Raw genomic sequence first — 11,439 nt, forward strand, 5'->3', positions numbered from 1 at the left:
ACGTGTAAGTCTAATAGAATTAAAAGTACAGTCTAACTCATCGGAGTTAGACGTGTAGGTCTAATGGTTATTATAATTAGACGAGTTGTCTAATTAATTGAAAGTTAGACGTGGGTCTAACTCCTTCAGATTAGTCTGAGGTAGAACCGGAATTAGACGTGGTAGTCTAACTCAGTGGAGTTAGACGTACCGGTCTAATGGTTATTATAATTAGACGGGTTGTCTAATTAATTGAAATTTAGACGTGGGTCTAACTCCTTCAGATAAGTCTGAGGTAGAACCGGAATTAGACGTAGTAGTCTAACTTAGTGGAGTTAGACGTACCGGTCTAATGGTTATTATAATTAGACGGGTTGTCTAATTAATTGAAAGTTAGACGTGGGTCTAACTCCTTCAGATAAGTCTGAGGTAGAACCGGAATTAGACGTTGTAGTCTAACTCAGTGGAGTTAGACGTACCGGTCTAATGGTTATTATAATTAGACGGGTTGTCTAGTTAATTGAAAGTTAGACGTGGGTCTAACTCCTTCAGATTAGTCTGAGGTAGAACCGGAATTAGACGTGGTAGTCTAACTCAGTGGAGTTAGACGTACCCGTCTAATGGTTATTGATATTAGACGCGAGTCTAATTATATTAGACCAGGCGGTCTAATAGACGTTTTTTATTAAGAGTTGACTTATTTCATTAGACTGATTTCTCCAAATCCGTCTAACTGAAATACGTCTAATGCTCTGTTCAAGCAGTACGCTTGAATCTAGCATTTCTCCTACCCACGTGCTATAGTTGTACCCTACTCCTGCTCCACTTTCCTATGAAGATTAGATTAGTACAACAACTATATGCATCAAATCAAGGAATGCCACGTAAGAGAATTTTTCTCACATTATCCGTTTTGCAGGTACATCCCTGATGGAATATTCGGCGCACTACCAGTTCGGTACGGTCACGATCCTTGTGCTCAGGACCTGCTGTGTACAATGGAGGCTTTCCAATAGAAGAGCGCCACGTATTATTCTTGAAGATTCGACCGTTAGTTCCTAATTAGTATTTAACCAATCCTTAGAGCAACGGACGAAGCACGAGTAACCTAGCTAATTTCCGAACAACCAAGCATTCTAATTTTGTAGAGAGAGACTACTCAATCATCTGGCTTACTGAACTCATTCTTGAAACTTCTTTCTGATTGTACTATGTGTAAATCGAGAGAAAGAGCTAGAATCAAAACACCATTAGCTGAGTGATATTCTTCATTTTCTTGTAATTGAACAAAAAGTGTTCTGTTCAATATTGAGCTAAGTGTGTGTGTAAACTGTATTTGATTCTCATCATATAGTGAATCCTTCCGGTGGTTGGAAGAAGGGGTGACGTAGGAGAGTTTCTCCGAACATCCATAAACAAACTGCTGTGTTCCTCATTTTCTGTCATCTTTTCATATTTCATCTTGTGCTTTAAACCCAAGTAAACAATTCCACCTTGAATCTGTTTCAAGTGTTTACACAAGTTTGCGTAGAATAGAAAGCGAATTAAATCACTAACAGGATTTCTTTCAAACCGTTTTTCATAAGCCTTCATCCTTAGCCAGACCCCCGTCTCTAACGATAAAGCCGATCCTATCAATTGGTATCAGAGCCTTGTTTCTATTCTCAAGCATCAAGTTCCCAAAGCATGTCGTGCATCAATGAAATCCCTCTTCTGTCAAAGGACAACTATGATGTGTGGATGGTAAGAATGCAAGCTCACTTGGCTGCTATTGACTATGATATGTGGAGTGTCATCACCGATGGTCCCATAAAGATCTCAAAGCCAAGAAGTGAGTGGACCACTGAAGATAAGGTGACAAACAACCTGGATAATGTTGCTAAGAACATCCTGTTTCAATCTCTCCACACAAATATGTTCTGTGAGATTAAGTCCTGCTCCACTGCAAAAGAAATATGGGATAAGCTCAGCCAGATCCATGGAGTGAGCCCTCAAGCAAAGAAAAACCAGAAGGCATTCATGTGTAGTCAGAACAAATCCATATGGGCTGACATTGATATTGAGGAATCTCCCACCGAAAAAGAGAATGAAGCTGTAACATGCATGATGGCTGATGACCAACCTAAGGTAAATTATATCTCTGAACCAGAATTTACAAACGAGGAGCTATCTAATGCACTCAATGAAATGGCTATTGAGTACAAAAAGTTAGCTGACTCTTTTTATGAAATGAAAGTCAAATATGAATCAACTGTTTCTGTTAGGATCTAGGTCGCCGCTGGTAGACCGGGGGTTGGACCGGTTAGCGGTTCTCACTCGTAGGGTGGTGGTTAATCCGGTTAGAGATTATCACCGGGGTTTCAATACTACACAACCTATCACAAACCCTTGAACTAGGTTCAAGCGCGGAAGAGGTTTGCTTTCAGGTTGAAGCGGCACACTTGTATAATAGGCGGAATCGGTTTCGGATGATGGAGATTTAAAGGATGGTGGGTCGGTTTCGGTAACCTGGAAGTTCGGTATGGTTATTATAAAGTCGGTTTGGAGCGGTATGGTTAGGTTAGTCGGTTATATAATGAAGCCAACAGAAAGTAAATAACACAAACGGTTTTATGGATGTTCGGAGATAAAACTCCTACGTCACCCCTTCCTCTCGAAACCGCGAGAAGGATATTCACTAAGGAATACAAGTACAATCCGATCGAGACTTATTTCCTGCTCGATAACACTCTTACAATTTACACCGAAATTGTAGAACACACTTTAACTTTCAACACTTAGGCTTTCTAGAATAGTACACTGTTATCACTTGTAGTAAATGCTCTTAGCTTTCGTTATCTCAATATATGTCTCTTGATGTCCCAATATTTGTCCCGCATTTACTCTTCTTCAACTGCCTCCTTATATAGGTGAAATATGCCAACGGTCATATTTCACTGCCTTGAATCTGATTGGCTGATCAGAGGTGCAGTGATTCAGTGTCTCGGACCTGCCGGTCGTCTCCTCAGACCTGACGGTCAATCTCAGACCTGGTATCCTGTTTCAGACCTGCCGGTCTGTAAGGCAAACCTGCCGGGTTTGTCTTTTACTTGATGTAGGCACTGTCTGTTTGGACAGTTGTCTGTACTTTGAAGATTTCCTTTCTGGCTTATCCCGAAGTAGAAGGATTCGGTAGTACGGTTTTCTGCAGCCTACAGTCTTTCCTCAGACTTGCATGGATATGGAAGTATTCAGTCTGTTCCTTTGGTATCATTCTCAATAGATACCCGAAATGTCTTCTTGTACTGGTCGGCCACTTGACTTGGCCGAATGTCTTTTGGTAGTGAAGTAACCGGACTTCTTCCGGTTATTCTTGTCTTGTGGATAATCGGCTGTTTGATGGATCTGGTTTTAAGCTTTGGCCGATCCTTTGTGCGGTCACGTTCAGAATGCTTTTGATCGGTATTGTGACTTGACCGGTTCGGTTTCTTCAGTTGGTTTTCTTTTGTTCATCCGGTTCGGTTCCTTGTTCCTGCATGGGAAGTTTGTTTAAGTTAGGTTTATTTGACCCGGTCTGAATTTATCTAACAATTTCTCCCTTTTTGATTATTTTATTTAAAATTATCAAAATCATGTAAGTTTGCAACCGTAGGCCGGTTGTTTTGTTTGGCCGGTTTTTGAAAAAGACTTAGAGAATTTTCGAAAAATTTTGAGGGAGGAGTTTTGGAAGAGTCTTTATCTTTTATCTAACAATTTCTCCCTTTTTGATTATTTTATTTAAAATTATCAAAACTAAGTAGAAATGCAAAATAAGGCCGGATTCAAAAATAGTTTTATATATATTTATAGATGACCGGAAAAGACAAAGCATAAATACTAAGGCACATAAGAAAAGGAAGTATAGTCCCTATTCAGAGTCTGTGAATTCATAGGCACTCTTCTTTTTCTTCGGTATCGGTTGCGGTTGCCTGGTCTGTTGGGAGGATCTTTGTCTTTTAGATCGGGACCGCAGCTGTTCTTCGACTTCGTCTTCGACTGGGTCGGCTTGCTGCGAAGTACCCGCAGTGATCGGTTCAGAGATTTCATTGAACATCTCGGCAATCTGAACTTTCTTAGGAGCCGGCCTCTGTCTCTTCTTCGGTGCGGAAACGGGGGCGGCCGCTTTCTTCTTCTTCTCGTGTTCCTTTGCAAAGCCCTTCAGCTTTCGTGATTCTCTTTCCAGTCGTGCGGCATCCTCCGCAGCCAGACTGGCCACTTTCTCGGCATACCCTGGGTATAAGACCTCTGCTCTTCTTATTCTTTCGGCTTCTAATTCTGCTTCGGTTAGTTGAGACGATCGCGGCGCCTCTTTATCTTTGCTAGCTTCGGCGTCCAGCGCATCCTGGACCCTTTTAGCAACCTGAGCATCAGCCTCTATAGCCGCGGCGTCCGCATTCTCCTTAGCTTTTAGGATTTCGGCCATCTGTGCACTAAGTGCCTTTACTTCGGCCACGAGGCTCTCGTTCGACTTTTCGAGTTCTGAGACCCGGTTAATTGTCGTGTTGACTTGTTCGAGATCCTTCTTTAAGTCCGAGGTCATACCTTCCAGAGTTGCGGTTCGCTGAGCCCATTTTTCGCGCTCACCGGCCTCTTCCCACAGTCCGGTGCTGAGTTCTGCTAGGCGTGCTTGATGTTGGTCCAGAAGCTGCTTTGTTGCGTCGGTGAACTTCAGGTCCGAATCAAATATGTTCTCGCATCTATCCTTGAGCGGTTGAAACTTGGATACTTCGTGTTCTTGTACGCGGTCACTGATCCGCTCTGATATGGATGCGTCAAGCTGCTGAAGTCGGTCCTCAACCCGCTCCGAAACTGATGCTTCAAACTTTTGAAGTCGGTCATCAATCCATTCTTTAGAAGGGACTGAAGCGGTGACTTCCGGTGGTGGAGGAGGATTTGATTGTTCGGTGGGATCTGGATCGACTCTCTCACTGGAGTCTATCGGTGCAGCATTCACATTTGGAAGTTCTAATGTTGCCGCATCCTCCAGGATTGTTACCGCAATTTCCAAATTCGGTACCTCAACATTTTCTAGCATCGGTGCCTCAACATCTTCTGGTGCCTCAACATCTTCTAATATCGGTTCCTCAACTTCCCTTGGTATCGGTGTCTCAACTTCCTCCCTTGGAGGTGTTGGGCAGTCAATTGGAAATTCTTCGATTACCGGAGCGGTATATACCGGAACTTGTTTTTGATTGCATATTGCTTCTAGCCGCTCTATCTCTTGACGTATTTCCAATTTGCCCTTTTCAAGCTTTGATAACACCCGCGGTGCTACGGTGCACACCGATCCCCCCTCGGTATATTCTTCCTTAATTTTCCGGATGCGCCTTCTTAGTTTCCGAAGATGACTTCTCGGTATCAGTAGACAAGTTCGGCATTGTACCTCCTGAATTGTATTGGATTTTGTGAGGCGTAAGATCATGTCCTCTACTTCCTCCAATCTGGCGATGCAATCCTGTTGCGGGAAGTTCGGTAGGATATCTTTATATTTTGTACTGAACCGGTACTCATGCCACTCCAAATATAAGTCTATAACGTCCTCGTCTCGCTTGTTAATGCCCTGAAAGATGTTCTGGGCTAATCTTTCGGCCTCGGCCTCGTCGGCCTCTTCCTTGTCGAAGCCTTCATCATTGGCTCCTGTATCAACCCCTTCTTCACCCTCGGTGGTCTCAGGATTAGCGCTTTGTTCGGCATCGTTCGGACTCCGAGCCGAATGATCGTCGTCATGGATCGTTCTATCTTCGGTCCTCTCCGTGTCGGTTTCCTCAGGGGCCCACTCCTCATCTTCTATTTGTTGTGGTGGGTCCACGAAAGTTATCTTTTCTTTCCTCTTTCCTCCGGTCTTTGCTTTTGCCGGGGCATCTTTCTTTGCGGCTTTCTTCTTTCGGCCGCCTGTGGAACTGGAGGCCGTCTGCGTTCTTGGAAGGAATTGCCTCGATCTAATGAGGCAACGTTTTAATAACTCAACACCGGGACCGACGTTGAGGTTCAAGTGGAGGAAGATCTTACCGAGTTGCACGGCATATCCCCACGACCGGGTTGAATCCGGTCTCACCATGTCCATGAGGTTGCCGAACACTGATCTTGTCCAGTTGACCTGTTTTCCTTCCAACAGACCGATTATCATTTTGATTTTGTCCTTGGTGAGATTGCTGAAGTTTCCTCCTCTTGCCAGTATCGCTCTAGCGAAAACGTCACATGCCGGGATATATTCCGGTTTCAGCATTTGTTTACTTCCGGATGTAGTGATCGGCTCATTGGTTGTCGATAAGGCGTGGCAAGCCGTCTCAAAGGTATCATCGTCTATTTCTGCCGTTGCATCTTGGCCGGTAGTTGGGAGATGCAAGCTCTCGGCCACCAATGCTTCGGTGATCTCGATTTGGGAACCGCAAACCGTCGCGATGATTCTGTCGTAGGAGATGATTGCGGTGTTGAAGAATTCTTCGACAGCATCTTTGTAAATTACGTGAGGACCGTCTAGGAAATATCCCAGACCGGTTTTAATCAGCAGGTCAATAACTTCCTTCGCTTCGGTCGTCCCATTCTGCCGAATCTCCTCGAAGTCTACTTGAGAATAGAGTTTGAACAACGCCGAATCACGACCCATGTTGAAGAGTTTGAGAATGAGAGAAATCGGCTTCAGAGAGTTTAGGAAGCTTAGAGAGAGAAAGTGAATTTGCGTGAGAATGAAAAATATGACCGAAGGCCCCTTTTATAGGCACGGTTTGGAAGCCCAACCGTCCCATCATTAATGGGCGGGAGTTTTCCCTCCAAAATGAAAAGACGCTAAGCTATGGGCGGTTAAGTGTGAAAAGGTGGGCGGTAACTTTGAGCGGGAGATTTCCCTCCAAAACCCTTAGCCTATGTCATTGATGACGCATTCTGTTCCTTGAAGCCGAATGATTGAGAGGTTTCGAAGTCTAACCAGACATTTTGATCGATCAGAGTGTTAACAGTTTTATAAGACCGGATAAGTACGCGGTTATAGGTTGAAAATGTGGACCGGTTACTTAGATAAGTGTTCAAAAAAAAATTTAAGAAGACACGGTCATTTAAACTGAAACGATAATGGAATTCAAGAAATATCAGATGAATAAAACCGATTATAAGATTCGGTACAGGAATAGGCATACAGAAGCAATGAAAAATATAGCCTATTCAACAGACATTCTCCAGAGTCGTTCTCTTGCCGAACCACTGTTGAGGATGTTTGAAGAGGAAGCCGGTGTGCCCGGTCCGAACTCTGGTCGATACTTAAGAATCAGCTTGCTGATATGCAGTGCATACCCGAGACCCTTCTTGGTCAGCACCATATTCTTTAAGTTTTCCCAAATGACCGATGACCAGTTGATGGCCGATTTGCGAAGAATGTTGGCCATGATATTGTAGGTATTCCTGGAATACCGTTGATTGGGTGATTGACACAGAATTGACCTGGTCACGATTTCGAGCAATAGCTGACCGTGACTAGCAAGTTGGGTTTTTGGCCCAAACTGTTCCACCGGAAGAGGGGTGGCCGACAAGTAGAGCGCGGTTTCAAATCCCGCAAGGTCCTGAATAGCCGGGAAGTCAGAGAAACCTTCAGCGGGTAGACCGAATAGTGAGGAAAATTCATCCTCGTCGATCCAGAATGTGTGGTCTCTGACAGTCGAGACGATGTATTTTCCTCTGATGTAGGCGCTTCGAAAGAAGGCCTTGACATCATCTAGAAGGATTGGACCGGCCTCTTCAAGAAACGGTTGAAGACCGGTTTCAGCGAGAGAGTCATACATGATTCTCTGCTTAGTAGTGCAATCTCTTATGTCCGTGCAAGATTCGAAATCAATGCATAGGAAGTTTCCCAGAGTTCTGCTCGGCATGATTTCGGTATTGAAAGAGAGAGAAAGGATTCAAGAAGAGTGATTTTGTACTTTCGGATGTGATAAAATGAGTAGAGAACGGCTCCTTATATAGGATCGGTTTTGGAGGGAAAAATCTGAGCATTGATGGTCAGTTTTGTTTTATTAAGGAAGAGAATCTTTCCCTTTTCAAGATGCATGGGGAAGCGGCAGATTGCGAGGCTCGAGGTAAGTGTTAGTTGGGAAGTGACCAAATTAGTTGGAAATTAAATGTGCGGGTGGTTGGGAGTTATCTCATTAATGGGGATTATCTCATTAAATGCATTTAACACATAACCGATATTGATTAGATAGAAACCGAAAATGGTAGAGATAATGCCGAAAATGACATACAGAAATGATGAAGTTAAGAAAAACACAAATAAAACCGAAGTAAACATGGATGAAGCCGATATGATCAAGGTTGAATTGGTTAAGGATACATCCGGTACATGCTGCAAAACGACCGGATGCAAGAAGGAGTGACTTAGCGAGCGCGGGAATTATCATCACGAGGAGGGTTGAAGTTTCTCCTCCTCCAGTCTCTTTCAAACCGATTATAGAAAGAGTCGGTCATCTCTCTGGTTAACACCTGGGCCTGGTTCAAGCCCTCGCCAGGACAGGTTGGAACACCGAGTTCCACCATAAGGGTGCTTATTTGGGGAATAAGACCGACCGACCGGATGTTAATCATCCAGATTAGGGTGTCGAATAGCACCCGGGACCAGTTGACCGGCGTGCTGGTGATGATGGCCGCCATCATGTTGAAATTCGCCGTGCAATAGGTGTTGGTGACATCTCTTCCAAAGATGCCCCTTCCTATTACATCGTTGAGGAGCTGATACTCAGCCCTCAAGAGAGACTTAGAGCCATGATCATCAACAGGCTCATCCGACCGGGCAAAGGAGAGGGAGACCTCAGCCTTAATGTCGGCCGGAGGGTTGAGGTCTGTGATCCCTTGCTTAGGCAGACCGAAGCACCGAGCAAAGTCCTGCTCGGTGAAATCGAAGATTATACCCCCAACTTTTGATTGGATATGGGTATCAAAGTGGGGTGTGCCCCGGAATACACTAGCATTGTAGTAAAATTCCAAAACGGACTCAGGGTAGATAGTTTGCTTGTCATCCAGAAAATACTGGAGGCCAGCATCTTCCAGTTTCTTGATCATCCGATACACCTCATAGTGTTCGGTACCACAGCAGGATTCAAAATCGACTTGGAGGATGTTTGGGAATTGAGACATGGTTAGGTTGCCTTAGAGAGAGGATATTCTTGTGACTTGTGAGTGTTAATGTGAGCGTTTGCTTCACTTAAATACTAGTTTAGGGGCTAACCTATTGTCCAGGCATTAAATGGGATGACATGTATTAACTGCAGGATAAAAGATATTGCATGAAATAGGCAAGTTTGCAGTCTAGGTGTCGGTCATAGGCCTGAACCGTGAAAGATATCAAAAGATCTTCACGTCTTTTTAGGCGCGACCATGTTACTTTGAAAGGGTAATGATGCAGAGCAGATATCTTTAACCTCTGATAACTATTCCTCTTCTGTTTGAAATTCAAATAATCTAGGGTAACCTTCTTCCGAACCGGTCAGGTATCAGTTGTTCATCCCGATGCGGTTATTTGGTGCATGCACCAAGTAGCCGGTCGGTTTACTCTATCTGATAGACTGGGTGGTTCTTCCACAGACACCCCGAAGATTCAAAGATCAACAGCTTAGGAGGAGTTACCGGTTTGTCTGCTTGAACCGGTTTCCCTTTAGGCATCCTTTGGAAGGATTTGGCTAATGTCGGTTAAGCCGAGAGTAAGCCTGAATTGAGAAAACTTAGCTTCCTGCAGCGGCTTCGTGAAGATATCGGCTACTTGTTGATCGGTCGGTACATATTCCAGCCGGATATGCTTCAGCGTGACATGCTCTCGAATGAAATGATGCCTTATGTCGATGTGCTTTGTTCTGGAGTGGAGAACCGGGTTGTAGGTAATCGCAATGGCACTTGTGTTGTCACAGAAGATCGGGGACTCTTCGGCTATGATACCGAAATCCTTTAGCTGCTGTTGGATCCAGAGGAGTTGGGAACAGCAACTTCCGGCCGCCAAGTATTCAGCCTCTGCGGTTGATGTAGCCACCGATGTCTGTTTCTTGCTGTGCCATGACACCAGTCGGTCACCTAGGAACTGACATGTTCCACTGGTGTTTTTCATGTCGATCTTGCATCCTGCATAATCTGCGTCTAAGTAGCTTGTTAGATTAAAGGATGAGTCCTTTGGATACCACAGACCGACATCAGGTGTGCCCTTTAGATACTTCAGTATCCTCTTTGCGGCTGTGTAATGGGATTGCTTTGGATTTGCTTGAAATCTTCCACGCACACCAACTGCAAACAGGATGTCCGGTCTACTTGCTGTCAGATACAATAGGGAGCCGATCATGCCCCGGTATGCAATCTGATCTACTGATTGGCCCTCATCATCTCTGTCCAGTTTAATGGATGAACTCATTGGAGTGGCTGCCGAGGAGCAAGTATCCATCCCAAATTTCTTCAAAAGCTCCTTAGTATATTTAGGTTGACTGATGAATGTTCCTTCCTTGAGTTGTTTGACCTGAAGACCTAGGAAGAAACTTAATTCTCCCATCATACTCATTTCAAATTTGTCAGTCATCATTTTTGAGAACTTGTCACAAAGCTTTGGATCGGTGGAACCGAAAATAATATCATCTACATAAATTTGAACAAGTAGGATATGTTCCTTCTTTTCAAATTTAAACAAGGTTTTATCCACCGAACCGATGGTGAAATCATGTTCCAATAGAAATGCGGTTAGCGTATCATACCAGGCCCTAGGTGCTTGCTTTAGACCGTATAAAGCTTTGTTGAGCCGGTATACATGGTTTGGAAATGCAGCATTTTTTAAGCCGGGTGGCTGTTCAACGTACACTTCTTCACGTAGATCACCGTTCAGAAATGCACTTTTAACATCCATTTGAAAAACTTTGAAGTTTTTGAAAGCAGCAAATGCAAGAAAAATCCTAATGGCTTCAATCCTGGCTACAGGAGCAAATGACTCTTCAAAGTCAATGCCCTCTTCCTGTTTGTAACCTTGAGCCACTAATCTGGCTTTGTTCCTCGTGACCAAACCGTCCTCATTGAGTTTGTTTCTGAATACCCATCTTGTTCCTATGACCGATTGATCTTTCGGTCTGGGAACTAAGTACCAGACTTTACTACTCTCGAACTGGTTTAGCTCTTCTTGCATTCCCAAGATCCAATCCGGATCTGACAATGCTTCATCTATTCTTTTCGGTTCAATCTGGGATATGAAAGCTGAGTTAAAATATCCTTCCAGAAGTTGACTCCTAGTTCGAACAGGTTCTGAAGGGTCACCTATAATTTGCTCAGGAGGATGTTTACTGTTTCTTCTGAGATTTAGTTCAGGAGTGTCTACCAAATTACCGGTAACTTGACCAAGGCTAGACATGTCGGTAGGTTGACCGAGATTGTCAGACCGACCGACTCCCTCGGATTGGGCCGAGGTGTCAGCTTCCTGTTGTGGAACAGCTTGAT

This window comes from Impatiens glandulifera, chromosome 6, assembly GCF_907164915.1.
Source record: "Impatiens glandulifera chromosome 6, dImpGla2.1, whole genome shotgun sequence".
NCBI classification, from domain to species: domain Eukaryota; kingdom Viridiplantae; phylum Streptophyta; class Magnoliopsida; order Ericales; family Balsaminaceae; genus Impatiens; species Impatiens glandulifera.